General features: G+C 42.3%; 1 long non-coding RNA gene across 1 annotated transcript in view; it reads right to left on the bottom strand.

Moving 5' to 3' along the window:
• Positions 1–17228, bottom strand: part of LOC122473244 — a 37144-nt gene extending 19916 nt beyond the window's left edge. Inside the window, exon 1 of the long non-coding RNA XR_006294630.1 lies at positions 17036–17228. This is a non-coding gene — a long non-coding RNA (uncharacterized LOC122473244). The remainder of the gene's footprint in view (positions 1–17035) is intronic.
• Between the last annotated feature and the right edge of the window lie 211 nt (positions 17229–17439).

The following is a 17439-nucleotide window of genomic DNA, read 5'->3' as shown; positions in this document are numbered from 1 at the left end:
AGTAGGACTTTAGTTATTTATGGAGTGATCCAGTGAAGTAATCCTAAGCCCTGGAAACTGGACAGAGGTTGTGCACATAGCCAGCCTTCAATGTTTAGTTCGAAGAGGAGAAATTGTCAGAATAGAGGTGGACAGTGCTAGAGATGTTCTGTATACCCTATTTCTATCGGGCTGGATGAATCTCTCTCTGTGGGAAGGTGAAGCAGGACAAAAGCAACATGATGGTTTTGAAAAGTTTCTACAGTACCAGAGAAGATGTTCATGTCTTGTTTGGTGTCCTAAACAGAGGTGTGTGAAAATGTGAGCTCTATAAAATGAAAGGAAGAAATTCAAGAACAGATAGACTAAGATGACAGGAGAAAAGAGTATGAAGCTACTAGTATAAGAAAAAAAAAGGCAAGGAAACTTAAAATGCCGTATCAGAATTAGAGTATTCCTTTGAAGCAATCACAATCATAATGGGTATTGCAGAAAATTAATTGTGCTGTGGGTGGATTACTTTAGTAGCCCTTCCAAAATGCAGAACAAAGGTGAAAAAATGCATAAAAAAAGACTAAAAGTGCTTTTCCAAAATATTAACAATGTCAGTATCTTCAGTGATTTTGGTTGTCCTTCCTACATACTTTTTTCTACATTTTCTAAATTTTCCAAACATATGTGCAGAATCGTAATAATCAGGGAAAAGGGGAAAGGAAAAAATTAAATTTAAATCTTAAATTATTTGTTTATAGTTTTTTTTCTTTGAGAGGACAGGGAAATTATTCCCTAGCCCGCTGCATCCCTTCAGCCTAGCAACGCTATTCTTCCCCTCTGGCAGTCAACCACTTAATCCAGAAATTCCCATAAAACTTGTTTTATTGGAAGTCACTGTAGGATTTAGCTTTTTTAATATGACTAGATCAAGGGGTGTCTGGGTGGTTCAGTCAGTTAAGCATCCAGCTTTGGCTCAGGTCATGATCTCATGGTTCGTGAGTTCAAGCCCCACATTGGGCTCTGTGCTCACAGCTCAGAGCCTGGAGCCTGGATTCTGTGTGTGTGTCTCTCTCTGCCCCTCCCCTGCTCATGCTCTCTCTCACTGTCTCTGTCTCTGTCTCTGTCTCTCTCCCTCTCTGAAAAATAAACATAAAAATATTTAACATGACTAGATCTGAGAAAGGTCCTAATCCCTTGGGTAAAAGTGGGAGCACTAAGAAACAAGCATGAAACGGAGGATAGTGTTTTCTTCATTTTCCTCTACTTCTCTTGTGATGCATACACAGCCATTTTGTGTAACTGCCTGTTAGGACAGAGATTGCCAATTCCACTTAAGAGTACATATTTTGGGTAAGAGGTAAGAAACCGTGCTTGGGCTAAGGGGCCTATGTGATTGTTAGTGTTCTGATGGAAAATTTGCCTCAAGACCCTACAGTTCTAATGCGGTAGCCTTGGCTGCTTCGGCCAGCTTCCAAGACTGCAGTTAGGGCTTTCAAACTTCAATTGGCTCTGCTGGTATGTAGTGTTATTTCTTTCCCTCCTTCCCCAAATTTGCAAGCTTGTTTCTTCTTAAATGCTCCATGAGATGATGCATGAATGCATTTTATTTCCTCAATGGAAATGTAGATGCTGCACAGCTGTTAGACTTGAAATCACCAGGTGGTACTTGGAAGCAGGAACTAAGATGCTGTTGCCAGGGTAACCACACATTCTTCCAGCTATGGGAAGAGCTGCCATGTTTTCTATGCTCTTAGGAATATAGTTATAAAAGGATTGGCCTAGTGCATACGAATATTTACTATTTAAAGAGAACACCCATTTCTCCATAAGCCAGTAGAATATTTGTTGATTATTCATATGCCTGAAAAAGACATTTTATCTTTTCAGGGCATCAGGTCTCATCTTTCTTTGCCATTAGAATTGTAAGGATCTAGAGATAACTAATGTTTTATGCTACCCGTAACATACCGGCACATCTCATTTTATATATTAGATTCATTTTAAATAAGCAATTAGAGCTTGGTATTTATACCCCTGTGAATTCTGTAAGAAAATACATTTATGGAATGTATTTAATTCATCAGTTATGAAAATTGTTATCTCCATTCACAGTAGAGTCTGGGAGATGTAGAGGCTAATCTGAGGTTCTCAAAATTGCAGGCATTTGACAAACCTGTAGGGTGGTTTGGGACACATCCTGGCATGTATAGCATCCTACAACACTAAGAACAAAGCAAAATGAAGCCAATGACATAAATATTCTTCCTTCCTTCCTCCCTCCCTCTTTCCTTTTTCTAAGATCTATTTACCGAGCCCCTACTCTGCATTAGGACTGTGGCTGGTGCTGTGAAAGCTTCTCTAGAGATTAAACCCAGCAGCAGAGGTGCAGGTAGTATGCAGGCTCATCCACAGTACTAGATTTTGTCAAACTGTTTTCCAAAGGGGTAGTGCCAGTGAAATTCTCCCATGAGTGATGCAGAAGATTCCTGTTTGTTCTACATCTCCACCAAATTTGGTTTCTGGTGGATACAAAATCCTATCTTCTGACAGTTTTAACTTTGCATTGCCCCGATCACTAAGTTCTCATGATTATCGACCATTTGAGTTTTTTCTGCGCACTGCCGATTCACATCCTTTACCCATTTTTCTGCTGGGTTGATTTTAGGGATTCTTTATATATCCCGTACATGAATTTTTCCATATGTTTAAATCTCTTTCTTAGTTGCTCACTGGTCTTTCACTTGTTTACGTGTCTTTTAATTTTAGAAGTTTCTAATTTTAACATAGTCAAGTTTATTTGTCCATGTTTTTATGATTTTTGTACTTTGTTTAAGACATCCTATCTCAAGTGCATAAAATGTTTCCTTTAGATGTTTAAAAATTGTGCTTTACACATTTATGTCTTTAAGCCAGCCATAACTGAGTTTTGTGTATGGTATGATATAGAAACCTAATTTTCCTTTTTTTTCCCTGTTGTACCTAAATCCATTAGTCAACCATTAAGTTTTCCCTAATCTGGCTTCTCATATATACCATGTTTTCATATATGTATGTATGGATCTGTTTCTAAATTTTCCATTCTGTCCCATCAGCATGTATGGCTAAGCTCTTGTCATTACTATGCTGCCTTGATTACCCTAGCTTCATAATAAGTTTTGATATCTATTAAGGTTAAATTCTGCACCTTGTTCTTCAAAGTTATGGGGTTTTTTTAACGTTTATTTATTTTTGAGACAGAGAGAGACACAGCATGAACGGGGGTGGGGCAGAGAGAGAGGGAGACACAGAATCGGAAGCAGGCTCCAGGCTCCGAGCCATCAGCCCAGAGCCCGACGCGGGGCTCGAACTCACGGACCGCGAGATCGTGACCTGAAGTTGGACGCCTAACTAAGCTACCCAGGCGCCCCAAAAGTTATGTTTTTTTAAGGTTTTTTTTAAAGCTTATTTATTTTGAGAGAGAGAGAGAGAGAACCTGCAGGGGAGGGGCAGAGAGAAAGGGGGACAGAGTATCCAAAGTAGGCTCCATGCTGACAGCAGAGAGCCCCACGTGGGGCTCGAACTCACAAACCATGAGATTATGACCTGAGCCAAAGTCTGATGCCTAACCAAGTGAGCCACCCAAGCACCCCTGAAGTTTATTTATTTATATTTAGAGAGACATATGCATGAGAGAGTTGGGGCAGAGAGTGAGGGAGAGAGAGAATCCCAGGCAGGCTCCATGCTGTCAGCACAGAGCCCAACATGGGGCTCCATCTCATGAACCATGAGACCATGATCTGAGCCAAAATCAAGAATCTGGATGCTTAACCAACTGAGCCACCCAGGCACCTCTTCCTCTTCAAAATTATCTTAACTGTTTTGGGCTCTTTGCTCTTACATGTAAAATGTATAATACTTCATTGAACTGGTATCATCATCACAAGGATTTTATGCTACAGATTATGCAATTGGTTTTTACATACAAAGGTTAATTAGATAATATACAACCTTATCATTGGCAGCTTGGCTGCCAATTAAGTTGCATACACAAATTCTAAAAATGCCATACCCTAAAATCATGTCAAAAAATGATTTCTGTAAGGGATGCCTGGGTAGTTCAGTTGGTTAAGCGTCCGACTCCAGTTCAGGTCATGATCTCGAGGTTTGTGAGTTAGAGCCGCACGTCGGGCTCTGTGCTGACAGCTCAGAGCCTGGAGCCTCTTCAGATTCTGTGTCTTTCTCTCTCTCTCTCTCTCTCTCTCTCTCTCTCTCTGCCCCTCCCTCGCTCACACTGTGTCTCTCTCTGTCTCTCAAAAATAAACATTAAAAAAATTTTTAAAAAACATTGCTGTATGACTTTGGTTGATTATGAATACTGACAGGCTTTGGGCCTTTCCTCAGAAAAAGACTCAGCCATCTCACTCTACTTTGAATAAAGCTCCCATCAGCAGTCTGTGGCTAACTCTTTCCCCTCTGGATCAGTGTCAGTAGTTGGCAGCAGCTTCCATGCTTGCTGAAGACACCAGCAGAGGCCCCAGCACTGGCTCACTAGCCAGTGTGGGATGTGAGACCGAAAAATGTCCCCTATCATCTACTCTACTCCCCTACCGCCTCCATGCTGCTTGCCCCTCAGAGTCCTCAACATTAATCGCACTTTTAGGATAGGATTTAAATTAGTCTTTGCACATTTCGAAACTCCAGGCTTGTCGCTGCCTCGATAGCAGATGTAGGAATCTTGCAGGGCTAAGATAATGTTATATGTATCTTTATACTCCTTTCACATATTTACTACATAACAGCGCTCAGAAATATCTTTTTAAAAATATAGTAACACAATCATGTAGAGCCACCATAGCTATCTCTGTCTTCATCAAATTCTGGGCATGAACTTTGAGCACATTTTATGTGTCAAGCATACTACTGAATACTTTTCATACATCCTTCCAGATTATCCTTACAGCAGTCTTGCAAGGTAGGTAATGCAATCCCAAACTTGCAGGTGAGGAAATTGAATACCAGAGAAGTTATTGCCTAAGGAAGGTGCAGTAACTCACAGTAAGTGATGAACATTCAAACCCAGAAAGTTTCACATTCCAAAGTCCTTGCTCCTTCCTACAACACTTCAGACTATGTTAAAATCTTCTAGTTTAAAACAATAAACATAACTATTTGCATTTTAGGGATACTTACTTACAAATTGCTATATGCCTATATGGTGAACAATTCAATCATTTATTTGAAATGCATTAAGTGCCTATTATATGGCACTCTGCCTGGATATTCTTTTTTTTTTTAATGTTTATTTATCTATGTTGAGAGAGAGAGAGCACCAGCATGGGGAGAGGCAGAGAGAGAGAGGGAGAGAGAGAGCACCAGCAGGGGGAGAGGCAGAGAGAGAGAGAGAGAGAGCACGCACCAGATTGGGGAGAGGCAGAGACAGAGAGAATCCCAAACAGGCTCCATGATGTTAGTCCTGAGCATGACGCAGGGCTCGATCTCACAAACTGTGAGATCATGACCTGAGCTGAAATCAAGAGTCAGACGCTTAACCAACTGAACCACCCAGGCGCCCCACGCCCTGGATATTCTTAAAAGCCACTCAAAATTAACCTGAGTGTCAACACACCCTGAAAAAAAGTTAGAAAAAGTGAAAATATCGAATTAGCTAGGACACATTACAAGTAAAACAAACAGAAATTCAAGATTCTCTGACTGATTACTTTGAGAGGCTGCAGATATGCTAACTACTACCAATTTTGCCAAAGAATTGTATATTGTCCTTTTGTCTGGTCTGAGTTGAAAATCCTAAGAATTTTAAACCATTCCAAAAGATTCTGTATATAAGTTGGGACAAATTCACAGGCTAGCTACCAATGTAGATATTTCCCACTACGTGAATTGTGCTACATATCATCAAGTGAGCAAAAGAGGTTTTAAAGTTGTACTACTGGTTAAGTCTACGGAAAGTATGGGGTGGGGGGAAATCTCTAATTCTAGTCAATAAAAAGTGAAAAGCCTGGTTCTCTTCATAGCCTTTGGGTAGCACAGTGTGTGGATCTCTGAGCTTCAGTTTTCCAGTTTGTAAAAATGGAGATCATAACCGCCATCTCAAAAGCTCAGGTTGATTAAATGTGATCACACATTTGAAAAGTGATTTGGAAATTGTAATGCATTTTTGCATTCAATTTGCAACTGAATGCATGCAACATTATTAGATAGAAGCATGATCATCAAAACACCTGTTTCTGGAGTTAGGCTTATACTAACTTATGAGTGAGCTAAAAAAGCAGGCTTCCTGCTCATTTTAGAATGGAAAAAACCCAGGGCAGGAGATGGGAATGGAAATGACAGGTTTCTAAGAAAAGGGTAAGATTAGAACAATAGAAGTTATTTCAAGTTTCCCTAAGAATGAGAGTAAATATATTTGAAACAATAAAACTTTTTATAGGGAGTAGTCTCTTTGTGGGGGATAGTAGAGATACTACCTTCCAAAGTTCAGGACCACTCAAACTGTAAGAAAATAGTCTGGGGAGGTAATGTCAAAGAACCAAGACTTTCTGCTGTGTTTGGTTGAATTCCAAACTTCAATAGGATTTTAATCTATTGCATATCCAATGAGGAATCTGCAGATAATACTGAAAAGAAATATTTGATGAGAAACAGGAGAGGCCAAAACTCACAAATCTTGTGAGGCCGCTCCTGATGTGATTCTATGTCAATAGACGGACTGGTTTACCCAGGGCCTTTCCCAAGCTCTCAATCTTTCAGTTACAGCTTGCTAACTATTGGAAATAAAAGAAAATGCATCATCTTAAATCATAAGCATATGTAGAAAAAAAGAACCAATGGTACTGTAGAAATATGATTTATGGCTAAAAGGGTCTAATACTCTGGTGTGTCCTTCTTTGTTTTTAGACTCCTGAAAGTTTCAGCAGCACCCTAACCCTAAATTAAGTGCCTTAATAAAACCTCTGGTGAAAAACAGCCTTGGACTGTCAGCAAGATGCTTGTGGATTATTGTAAGTTGTGATTAGCAATTGTCCATTGGATTCGACGACAAAAACCACGAAACCAGCTCTTCCCCAACTCCAGCTATTTAAGTCAAGTAAGACAGAACAGAATGAACAACACATATTCTGAGCTGAAGCCTAGGAGGGGACATTCAAAAACCTGCCTTCCAGGCTACTGCATTCAATGTAGCTTGTGTTCTGCACCAAATCCTGGGCGGAGGAGGTGGTAGGGGCTGCCATCCAGCCTGTACTCCACTTTCAAGCTCTGTCCCTGGGGATGGGACTCTGTCAGCCAGCATGACGAGGAACCTTCTTCAAGTGAAAGGCCTCACGCCTCTGAAGGGCTGCAACAGCACAAGGCTAACTGACACAGAACTGTCACCTGGACTTGTGTGCCCTGCCTGGCTGACTCACTAGTGACTCCCTAAATGACTCACAACTCTTCCAATTTGTCCGGAGTAAGCCCTTCACATCATTCAACTACAAATGCTTGACAATCCACACCCTGACTCTGTCCATCACCCATGCCGGGTAACGCCAAGGGTCTTTATCTTTAATTGGAAATAACATAAACAAATCGTGATCCAGCAAGTCCCCACCTGAGACTTTGAGCAATGGCGTTACACTCTGCTATACCTTCCTCACCTTCTTGTCCTCCAGCTTTGGCCCCAGTTGGATGGGAGCACGTGGAAGACGTTTCACAAGAGGAGATCAATCCCAAGGATGATCTCTCGTTTCACTTTAGTGATACGCTGCTTCTGCTGGCACTGGATATTAGCATCTACGGCACGGCAGAGACAAAGCTTGAGATTTTTTTATTTGTTTAAACAAACACTTGCATAGTGTTTAATATGTGTTAGGCAGGGTTCTAAGTGCTTTCTTTGCAAGCATTAAGTCCTCACCAGTCATCATTCATCATTTACATGTGTGAAAGTGGATGCACACAGCTAGCAAAAAAAAAAAAAAAAAAGCAGAACCAGGAATCAAGCTAGGCAGTCTAGATCCAGAGTCCATTCTCTTATCTAGACTGTCTGCTGTAGTTGCTGCTCTAGCTGCAACAAAACAAGTACCTCTGAAGAATATATTTTCCAATACTTCCACCCAGTGAACAACATCCTAAAGTCTTTGAAAAATACATACTGTGGTCCTTAAAACCAGATATAATACCTAAATTTTTCAAAATATGTTTAATATCATATCAAAAGAGCATATTAGAATGCAATGTTCTCAACTATGGTAAGCAAAGACCAGGTTTGCTTTGCATTCAGTAACAACAACAAAAACCCCACATACTTTCTGCAGTCAAATCTGAAATACAGTAAAAACCTTGGATCGTAACTTGTTCTGCAAGTGTTCCCCAAGACAAGCAAACATTTATAATAAATTTTAACTTGATAAACAGCAATGTCTTGCAATATGGGTAGTACATGTTGCCGAACGTCACGTGATCACAGCTGAGCCAATGGTTTCTTGAAATTTGCTTTGCTACATGAGTGCTGTGGGTTACAAGCATGTTTCCAGAACGAATTGTGCTTGCAAACCAAGGTTTTACCGTATTTTAAAGCAAAGTGAAATGCTCACCCTGAGCTCCCCACTTTCCAGAACCAAGTGATGCAAAAATCCCATATTCTTCACAAAAATCTGACTTGTCAGAGAAGACATTCAGCACCTTTTCTCTTCAATTCTTCTTTGTAAATTCAGGTAACAAAGTTTATGAAGTGCAAAAATTTCAATTGCGTTTAAAAAGGCAAGGGAGGGGGTAAGTCTTTAACCAGGACTTCCCACAAAGTTTACTCTTCAGAGTCACAAACAGCTTCGCCAGTTGGAAGAAGGAAACTAGAATACTACTTCTTAGATATATGTGCTCTTAACTTTTCTAAATGAAATTTCCAGGACAGAGGAACTTAACGCTCATTAAATCAGTACTCAGAAGGAACTTCTAATCATCATCAGATACATGTGTGTGTGAATTCATGTATGTATGTGTAAATATATACATTTTATATGGTTGTAATTGGCTAGGTTGAAGCATACTGCAAATTATGGCCAATTGAGAATCAACTTTATAAACTAAGAATGACTGGTTAATTAACTAACTTCTGGCTCCTCCAAAATTCAGAAGGGTGGATTTTTTTAGCCTAATGGATTAAAAGCGTTAAGTGCTAGGTACTTGCTGAGAGCACATCTGGAATCACTTTATCCCGAAACTGTTGTATAATGAGGTGCTAACATAGCCAACTATGGCTCACCCCCCACCGAAATGAGTGTGTGTGCCCTGGACTTAACCCCTTTTCAGTAGCAAGTTCAAATTCCAGAACAGCTTGTCCAGGGATCATGTTGGCAGGAATGTGCTTGTCTTGGAAACCTATAGACCAAAATATGCTCATCCTTAAGAAAAGTGGATCCTGCAGATAACAGAGACTGGCCAATCGGTGTTCTCAGACGTCTCAGAACTGCCGGTTCTCCTACCCTCACCCTCTTTCAACATCAAGCCCATCTTCTCTTCAGCACTACTTGTGACACAAAAGACAAGAAGCAAAAAGTTGTAAGGGGTCCTAACAAAATACCAGACCAAGACATTTGGGGAGAGGCACTTTTGAAGGAAGAGCAATTTTTCACAATGTCACTGATGAAGCATGTGAATTTACCATAGATTCTATGGTTGTCAATTCACAAGTTTTCTGGTGGAAATCAATGCATCTAACAGCTGCACAATTAGATTTATTAATTCCCATGACATGACATTCTAAAGTGGAACGAGAAGACAGGAGACCTGGGTTCTACCACCAGTCTTCCCACTAATCAGTAGTGCAACCAGGGATGTTATGTTCCAGCCTCAGCTGCTTCCCTTCATAAAATTAGTCAAATCTCTAAAACCCCTTCCAATTCAGAATCTTACACTCAACCTTTTATATTGAACCTCATATACATGTGTATGTGTAAATATATATATGTGTATAAGTATATATATATTATTCATATTATATATATATATATATATACACACACACACATACATACATATACATACATACATATATGGAGAAAGAGAGAGAGAGACAGATGCCAAACAACCTATTGAAGAGTAAGACAGGCATAAAAATCCAGATGCTGCTCTATCCCATTCAGACAATTCTTTGTTACCATTTCTTCCTCATACAGGCTACATGGCGTGCTCACTGAGACAGGCCTTGACTTCCCATCACTTTATGCCCTCCAGTCTCTCATTTCCTTCCCACTTCTTTTAAAAGCTTTTTTTTAATGTTTATTTATTTATTTTAGAGAGAGCACAAGCAGGGAAGGGGCAGAGAGAGGGAGAGAAAGAATCCCAAGCAGGCTCCATGCTGCCGGTGCAGAGCCTGACACGGGGCTCAAACCCACGAACCACGAGATCATGACCTGTGCTGAAACTGAGACTCGGCGCTTAACCGACTGAGCCACCCAGGCGCCTACCTTCCCACTTCTTAACCACCATCACACCAAAAGAGGCATAGTGCAGAAATTTGCAAAACTGTAAAACCATGCCATCCTTCTCCCTAAATGTTTTTATTTTGAGAAATACAGCTATTTTCACTTTAAAATGCTATTTATGGGACGCATGGGTGGCTCAGTTAGTTGTTTCCAACTTCAGCTCAGGCCATGATGTCATGGTTCATGAGTTCAAACCCCACATCAGGCTCTGCACTGACCATGTGGAACCTGCTCGGGATTCTCTGTCTCTCCCTCTCTCTCTGCACCTCCCCAGTCTCCCCCCATCCCCCCCCACCCCCTGAAACTCTCAAAATAAATAAACAAACTTAAAATAAACAAAGAAACAAATAAATAAATAAAATGTTCTTTATGTTAGGGGCACCTGGGTGGCTCAGTTGGTTAAGTGTCCAACTCTTGATTTCAGCTCAGGTCATGATCTCGGGGTGGTGAGATCGAGCCCTGTGAGTTGTGCTCCAAGCTGCATGGAACCTGCTTAGGATTCTCTCTCTCTCCCTATCTCTCTCTGCCCCTGTCCCTCCCCCAGGCTCATGCTCTCTCTCTCTCCCCCCAAAAATTAAAAAAAATGCATACATACATATATACATACATACATGTTATTTATATAAGCATATTATTTTTTAATGAATTAAATGTTTAAGTTTCTAATATGGTAAATATTAACAGATATAACTCACCTGAACAAATCTTTTGTGGTCTTCCATAATTTTTAAAAGTTTAAGAGGGGAGGGGTCTTAAGACCAGAAAGTTTGAGAACAGCTAGTGCAGTGGTTAAGATCACAAACCCCCGGGGTGCATGGGTGGCTCAGTTAGTTGAGTGTCCAATTCTTGATCTCGGCTCAGGTCATGATCTCACGAGTCATAAGATGGAGCCCCACCTCAGGCTCTGCACTGACAGCATGGAGCCTACCTGGGATTCTCTGTCTCCCTCTCTCTCTCCCTTCCCGATGCTCAAGCACATGCAAGTTCTCTCTCTCTCCTCCCTCTCTGTCTCAAAGTAAATAAATAAACTTAAAAAAGAGATCACAAACTCCAGATCCAGACTGAGTTCAAATCCCACTTTTATCACTTAGGAGCTGTGTGACATTGGGGACAGTTGCTCAACATCTCTGTGCCTCAGTTTCCTCAACTATCAAATGGGGATAATAATAACACAGCTTACCTCATAGGATTGTCCTGAGGCTTAAATAAGTTGGTACCCGTACTGTACTTAGAACTATTGACATTATCCATCACTCTCTTTGGTGTTCTTCCCTTCCTCTTCACTACTTCCATTCCCTTGTTCTCCCTCTTTCTCAGTCTCTCTCTCCTTTTTGCTTGGTTTGGTTTGATTGATCTGGTCTGGTCTAACTATTGCAGCCTCTGCCGTAGGGCCAGCAAGCAGCTGTACCTGGCACTGCTCATGTGAGGGCTAAAGGTGTAGCTGCTGGGTCCCCGCTCACAACCGCCACTCCCCTTCCCCTGTGCTGGGGCAGCCAGTTGTACTTTGAGTTTGCCCTTCACAGAAGCTCCATCAGCAAAAGACAACTGGAAAATCAAAGCAAGCGACGCTAAATTTTTTAAAACATGCTATGTCAGGTGAATTAAAATGTAAAGGAGAAACTTTAGCCTTAGGAATAATCAATGAAACAGAAGAAGGAAGTAGAGAGAAAATGCAAGCAATTACATTCACTCTTTAAAAGAAAACGTGGTATTTACCCAACCTCCTTTGAAATTTTGACCTATTATTTTTCATTGCCTTCCAACACCCCTCATTCCCCAAGAACATTCAAGCCACCAACTCGTTTAAATATTCCGATGAACCAGATTCCCATCATATGCAGGTGACTGATAACCATTTAACCTTGTGTGGGGGGGGGATGTCTTTGAGCTTTACTAATCAATATATAATCATAATGCCTTGGTTTTTTTTTTTTTAAGTTCATTTATTTATTTTGAGAGAGAGAAAGATAGAGAGGGGGAGGGGCAGAGAGAGAGAGAGAAAGACAGAAAATGCCAAACAGGCTCCACGAGGCCAGTGCAGAGCCGGACGAGGGGGCTGATCTCACAAACTGTGAGATGATGACCTGAGCGGAAAACAAGAGCCAGAAGAAGGGCACCTGGGTGTCTCGGTCAGTTAAGCGACCAGCTCAGATCATGATCTCCTGGGTTCGTGAGATTGAGCCCTGCGTCAGGCTCCCCACTGACAGCGTGGAGCCTGGCAGAGATTCTCTGTCTCCCTCTCTCTCTGTCCCTCCCTAGCTTGTACTCTCTCCAAGTAAATAAATAAACTTAAAAAAAAAAAAAAGAGCTGGATACTTAACCAACTGAGCCACCCAGGCACCCCCATAATGCCTTTTTTTATAGTAGTCTTCTAATCTATGAAGTATTTTTACATAAATTTTCCTTTAATTCTTGACAATCAGCATGCTATTATTCTTTCTGTAGGGTTTAGGAAACTGAGGCTCAGAGAAGCTGGCAAATTTGCCCAAGACCACAAAACTTCAAACCGACAGAAATTAAACTGGAGTACAAATGAAAGTGGAGGATTTTTGAACCCAGGGGGCGTGGAAGAGATCTTGAGCAAGAAGGGGTGGGGTCTGCTGGGGAAAGGTGGGACTGGACTATTTTTGTCAGGGGGTTACCGCTTAAGCAAATCTGTGCCACTGTGGAAACAACCTCTACTGATTCCCCAGGGCTTTTCACAGCTTTTTCGTTGCCTCCATAACTCAAGCTATACACTCTTTAAGAACTTCAAGATTTACCTTTATTTTTTTTATATACTAACTTGCACAGACTACCTTGGCAATACTGTTCTAAGGAGGAGTTTAAAAAAGGTATGCTAGTATGTTTTATATTTGGGCTGCTTCTGAATAAAGTGTTTTGTAAATTGAGAACTGTCTGTATTGCACGTGTGATGTCATTACATATAGATTTGGACATTCCAAAACCATCTGGCATTTGTCCTTTACCAACATTACTGAGAATCTGAGTTTCTCAATCATGCAAGCTTAAAATGTACAGCCAAATCTAATGAATGTCAAATTTGTGCAGTGACTCAAGTTGATTAGAGCACTTGTACACAGAAAAAAACTAAGATTCACAAAGGATTGGTTGGGGGGGAATATTCACTTTAAGGGAAACAAAGAGGAGTCCTTTTGAACCATCAGTTCTTCTGAATATGTTTAAATTTGCATTAATTTAAACACAACTGTTAAGGAAGAAAATTTTATTCTATATGAAATAACAGACATCTGAAATATGTGATGCTGGGGTGCCTGGGTGGCTCAGTCAGTTAAGTGTCCGACTTCAGCTCAGGTCATGATCTCATGGTTTGTGGGTTCGAGCCCCGTGTTGGGCTCTGCGCTGACAGCTCAGAGCCTGGAGCCTGCTTCAGATTCTGTGTCTCCCTCTCTCTCTGACCCTCCCCTGCTCGCTCTCGGTCTCTCTCTCAAATACAAATAAACATTTGAAATGTGTGATTTTTTTTTTAAGTTTATTTATTTTGAGAGAGATAGAGACAGCATAAGTGGGGAAGGGGCAGAGAGAGAGGGAGAGAGAAAATCACAAGCAGGCTCCACAATGCCAGTGCAGGGCCCAACGCAAGGCTCGAACTCACAAAACCGTGAGATCATGACCTGAGCCAAAACCAAGAGCTGGACACTTAACCAACTCAGCCACCCAGGCATCCCAAATACGATGTTCTTTGCATGTAAAAGAACTAAGCAATCTGAAATATTTTTTAGTTAACAGTGACATAGTTAGGCCAATAAAAGTTTTCTACCTATTTTTTTTCATTTATCAGTTCTGTCCAAAAAAACTTTCTGCAGTCATGAAAATGTCTATTTCAATACCGTCCAATAGGGTACCCACAAGTCACATATAGCTATTGAGTACTTGAAAGATATACATACATATATATATATATATATATATATATATATATATATAGTTAATGCTATAAGGAACTTGATTTTTAATTTTATTTAATTTTAATTAATTTAAATTTAAATAGCTTTGTGTGGCTAGTATATGTGCATTGGACAGAGCAGTAATAAGGTCCCCTTCAGCAAAAAAATCCTATGATTCTATCATTCTAAGGATCCCAAATTGCGAGGTCAGGATTAAGCCTATGGTTATTAAACCTTTGACCATTAATTGGGTCCTGAAATAAAACTGGCTAACTAGACACAAAATTTTTCAGTTGTTTTTGTTCTTATTTAACATCAAAAAACTATAACATGCAAAACAACAAGTGGGCCAATGGCATACACACCCACTCAAACAAAATGCGTATCCCTAGCCCTGGGTAGTTAATATCTAGTGGTAAACATAGATAAATGTATACAAAATGCAAGGAAAAGTAAGAAAGAAGGGAAGTTGGATGAGTTCACTACAGACCAAGAATGGACAGAGACTGTGTTCCCCATGCGTACATTGGTCTCCTGGTTTCTGTTAAATCCCAACTCAGTATATTTTTACAAGAAGGTGGAGGGAAGAGGGGTGCCTGGGTGGCTCAGTCAGTAAGTGTCCAACTTCAGCTCGGGTCATGACCTCACGGTTCATGAGTTCAAGCCCCACATTGGGTTCTGTGCTGACAGCTCAGAGCCTGGAGCCTGCTTCAGATTCTGTGTCTCCCTCCCTCTCTGCTCCTCCCCGACTCACACTCTGTCTCTCTCTCAAAAATAAACATTTAAAAAAAATTTTTTTAATAAAAATAAAAGAGAAGGTGGGAGGAAGGGAGGAAGAGAAGAAGGAAAGAAATCCATAGTATCTTCTTATTGAACGTATCCAACATTCAGGTTTCTTTTGGAAATTTCCTTTTCACTTTGCATTATGTCATCGACCATTTCAAGGGTATTCACTTCTCAAGCACATTTCAATCAATATATATTTATCAAACACTGACAACTGAAGAGTCTCATCCTCATTTTCCTGGAGGTTTTACTATTTACTAGGGGTTAAAGGTATTTGAAGACAAACCCTTCCGAGAAAAAGAAGTTCCTAAGTCAAATATTTCAATAATATTCCATGTAAGAAAAATGTAATAATACTGCCCTGGAATGCATGATTTCTTCATAAGTTTCTTTTTTAAATTGTATGTGGTTTTCCACCCCAACTAAATTTAGACATCTCTTCAAAATAAACTTCAGGAAGGCTAAATAAATAAAAGGGGGGGAGGGAATTCCACCAAAATGTACATTTAATATTTCAGGACAATTATGTTTGTTAATGGGAAATTTCCACACCGTAGTGACCACTAGCATGGGATTTATCTCCAACAGTCTGGCTTCAAATTCCAGTTCCTCCACCTACAAACTGGATGGCCTTGGGCAAGTTATCTAACTTCAATTTCCCGACCTCTAAGGAATGAGGTAAGGTGTATAATAACCCCCACCATACAGTGTTGATGAATTAAATATTCACGCATTTATAAATAACTTGAAATAGCACCTATCCCAAGCAGTGCATGAACATTAGCTATTCTTTTTAGTTACAGTAATTCTAATTGCAGAAACCTATGGGAAAACAATATACATAGTTCCGGCACAAAAGTTAAAACCAAAGTGGAAAAGGCATCCAGCAAGTTCAGCAGCTTTTGCCTCGAAGTGGAAATGAGAGGAAAAGGCCCCAGAAGAGGCCTTGGGGAAACCTCAATAGAGCAAACCCACAAGGATGCCTTCCCAGGCAACGCATTTGGTAAACAAAGATCTTAACTTTCTAATTCAGGCTAGTGTTTTTTTTTTTTCTTTTTATATTGTTTCCAAGTCTTTGATGGAACTTGAGGAAAAGGAAAAGGTCACAATTACTCGAAAGAACCTAAAAGGACACGAGAGATGAAACAGTAGGGAGTACTTCTGTAATAAATGTTTCCTTGCAAGAGCAGCGATAAGGGCGGGGTGTCTGTGTAATGTCTAATCAACACAGCAGAAGGGTAAGAGGAAATCTTTGGTATGCCAATTCCAAAAGTCGTCACGGGGGAACCATCTGGAACCAGCTGCACGACAACCCCCACATCCACCGAAGCCTCAAGGGTCTCCTGGTGGGTCTGCGGGTTTAAACGGACAAATACCGGTGCCTGTGGGTCTCCCAGGCTACGGATGATGGCCCAAGGCCGCACCCTTCCTTCTGTCCGTCTGTCCCTCTCTGCCTCCCTCCGGTGCCCGCTTTCCAGCGCCGCGGCTGTCCACGTCAGGAGCCACGTACACAGGCACAGACAGACTCCAACAGGGCGTGACTGTTTCCCACACTGCGATCTAACAAGCGGGGCATCCCCCAGCCGCCCGGCGCGTTCGCGAAAACCCCGCAGGACCTCAGCCCCCCGGTGGCTTTCCTCAAAGCACCCCTGAAGAACCCTGCCGTCTGAGGGCTATCTAGGTTTCCCCGTCGCAGGCAGGCGCTGGGCTCGCCCCGGGCGAGCGTGGCCCGCGAGCACAGCCCGCGAGCGCACGGCAGCCGCCCAGCAGGCCCCGGCCACGCGGGAGGGGCCTCCGCACCTCCGACGTCCTCCTCCACCCGCCTGCCCCGCACATCCCTTCTCACTCTCCGCACCGTCCTCGCCCTTCCCCCCGCTCCTTCTCCTCCACTGCACACTCGCTCCTCACCCCGTCGCTTCCCCGCCCGGGGCTCGGGAGGCGGCGCCTGGTGAATCACCGTCACGTGGGCCCCGGGTGCGCAGAGGCGGGCTGCGCCTCGGCGGCTCTGGCGCTCCGCGCCTTAGTGGAAAATTCCCGGAGACCTACTGGGGCTGCGCGCCGGAGGCCCCGCCCGCCGTCGCTTCCCTCCTCGCTGCCCCCCTGCCCCCGTCTTCCGGCCGCGGCCCGGCCCCGCCACTGCAGAGGTTCCTTTCTCCCCCGGGAGCCGCGCTGCGCAAGCCCCGCCCGCTGCAGCCCCCGGGCTGGCGCCGCCCGCGCCGCTCGCCCTCGGGTTGGCAGCCCTCACTTCCTTCGCGCCCCTCCTTGGGGCTCGGAGCCGCGGCGCGGCCTTGCCCCCGACCTTGTGTGTAGTC

The sequence above is a fragment of the Prionailurus bengalensis genome, chromosome B4 (genome assembly GCF_016509475.1).
Source record: "Prionailurus bengalensis isolate Pbe53 chromosome B4, Fcat_Pben_1.1_paternal_pri, whole genome shotgun sequence".
Classification (NCBI taxonomy): domain Eukaryota; kingdom Metazoa; phylum Chordata; class Mammalia; order Carnivora; family Felidae; genus Prionailurus; species Prionailurus bengalensis.
Note: the sequence above shows the minus strand (reverse complement) of the source record. Positions and strands in the feature narration are given on the sequence as shown.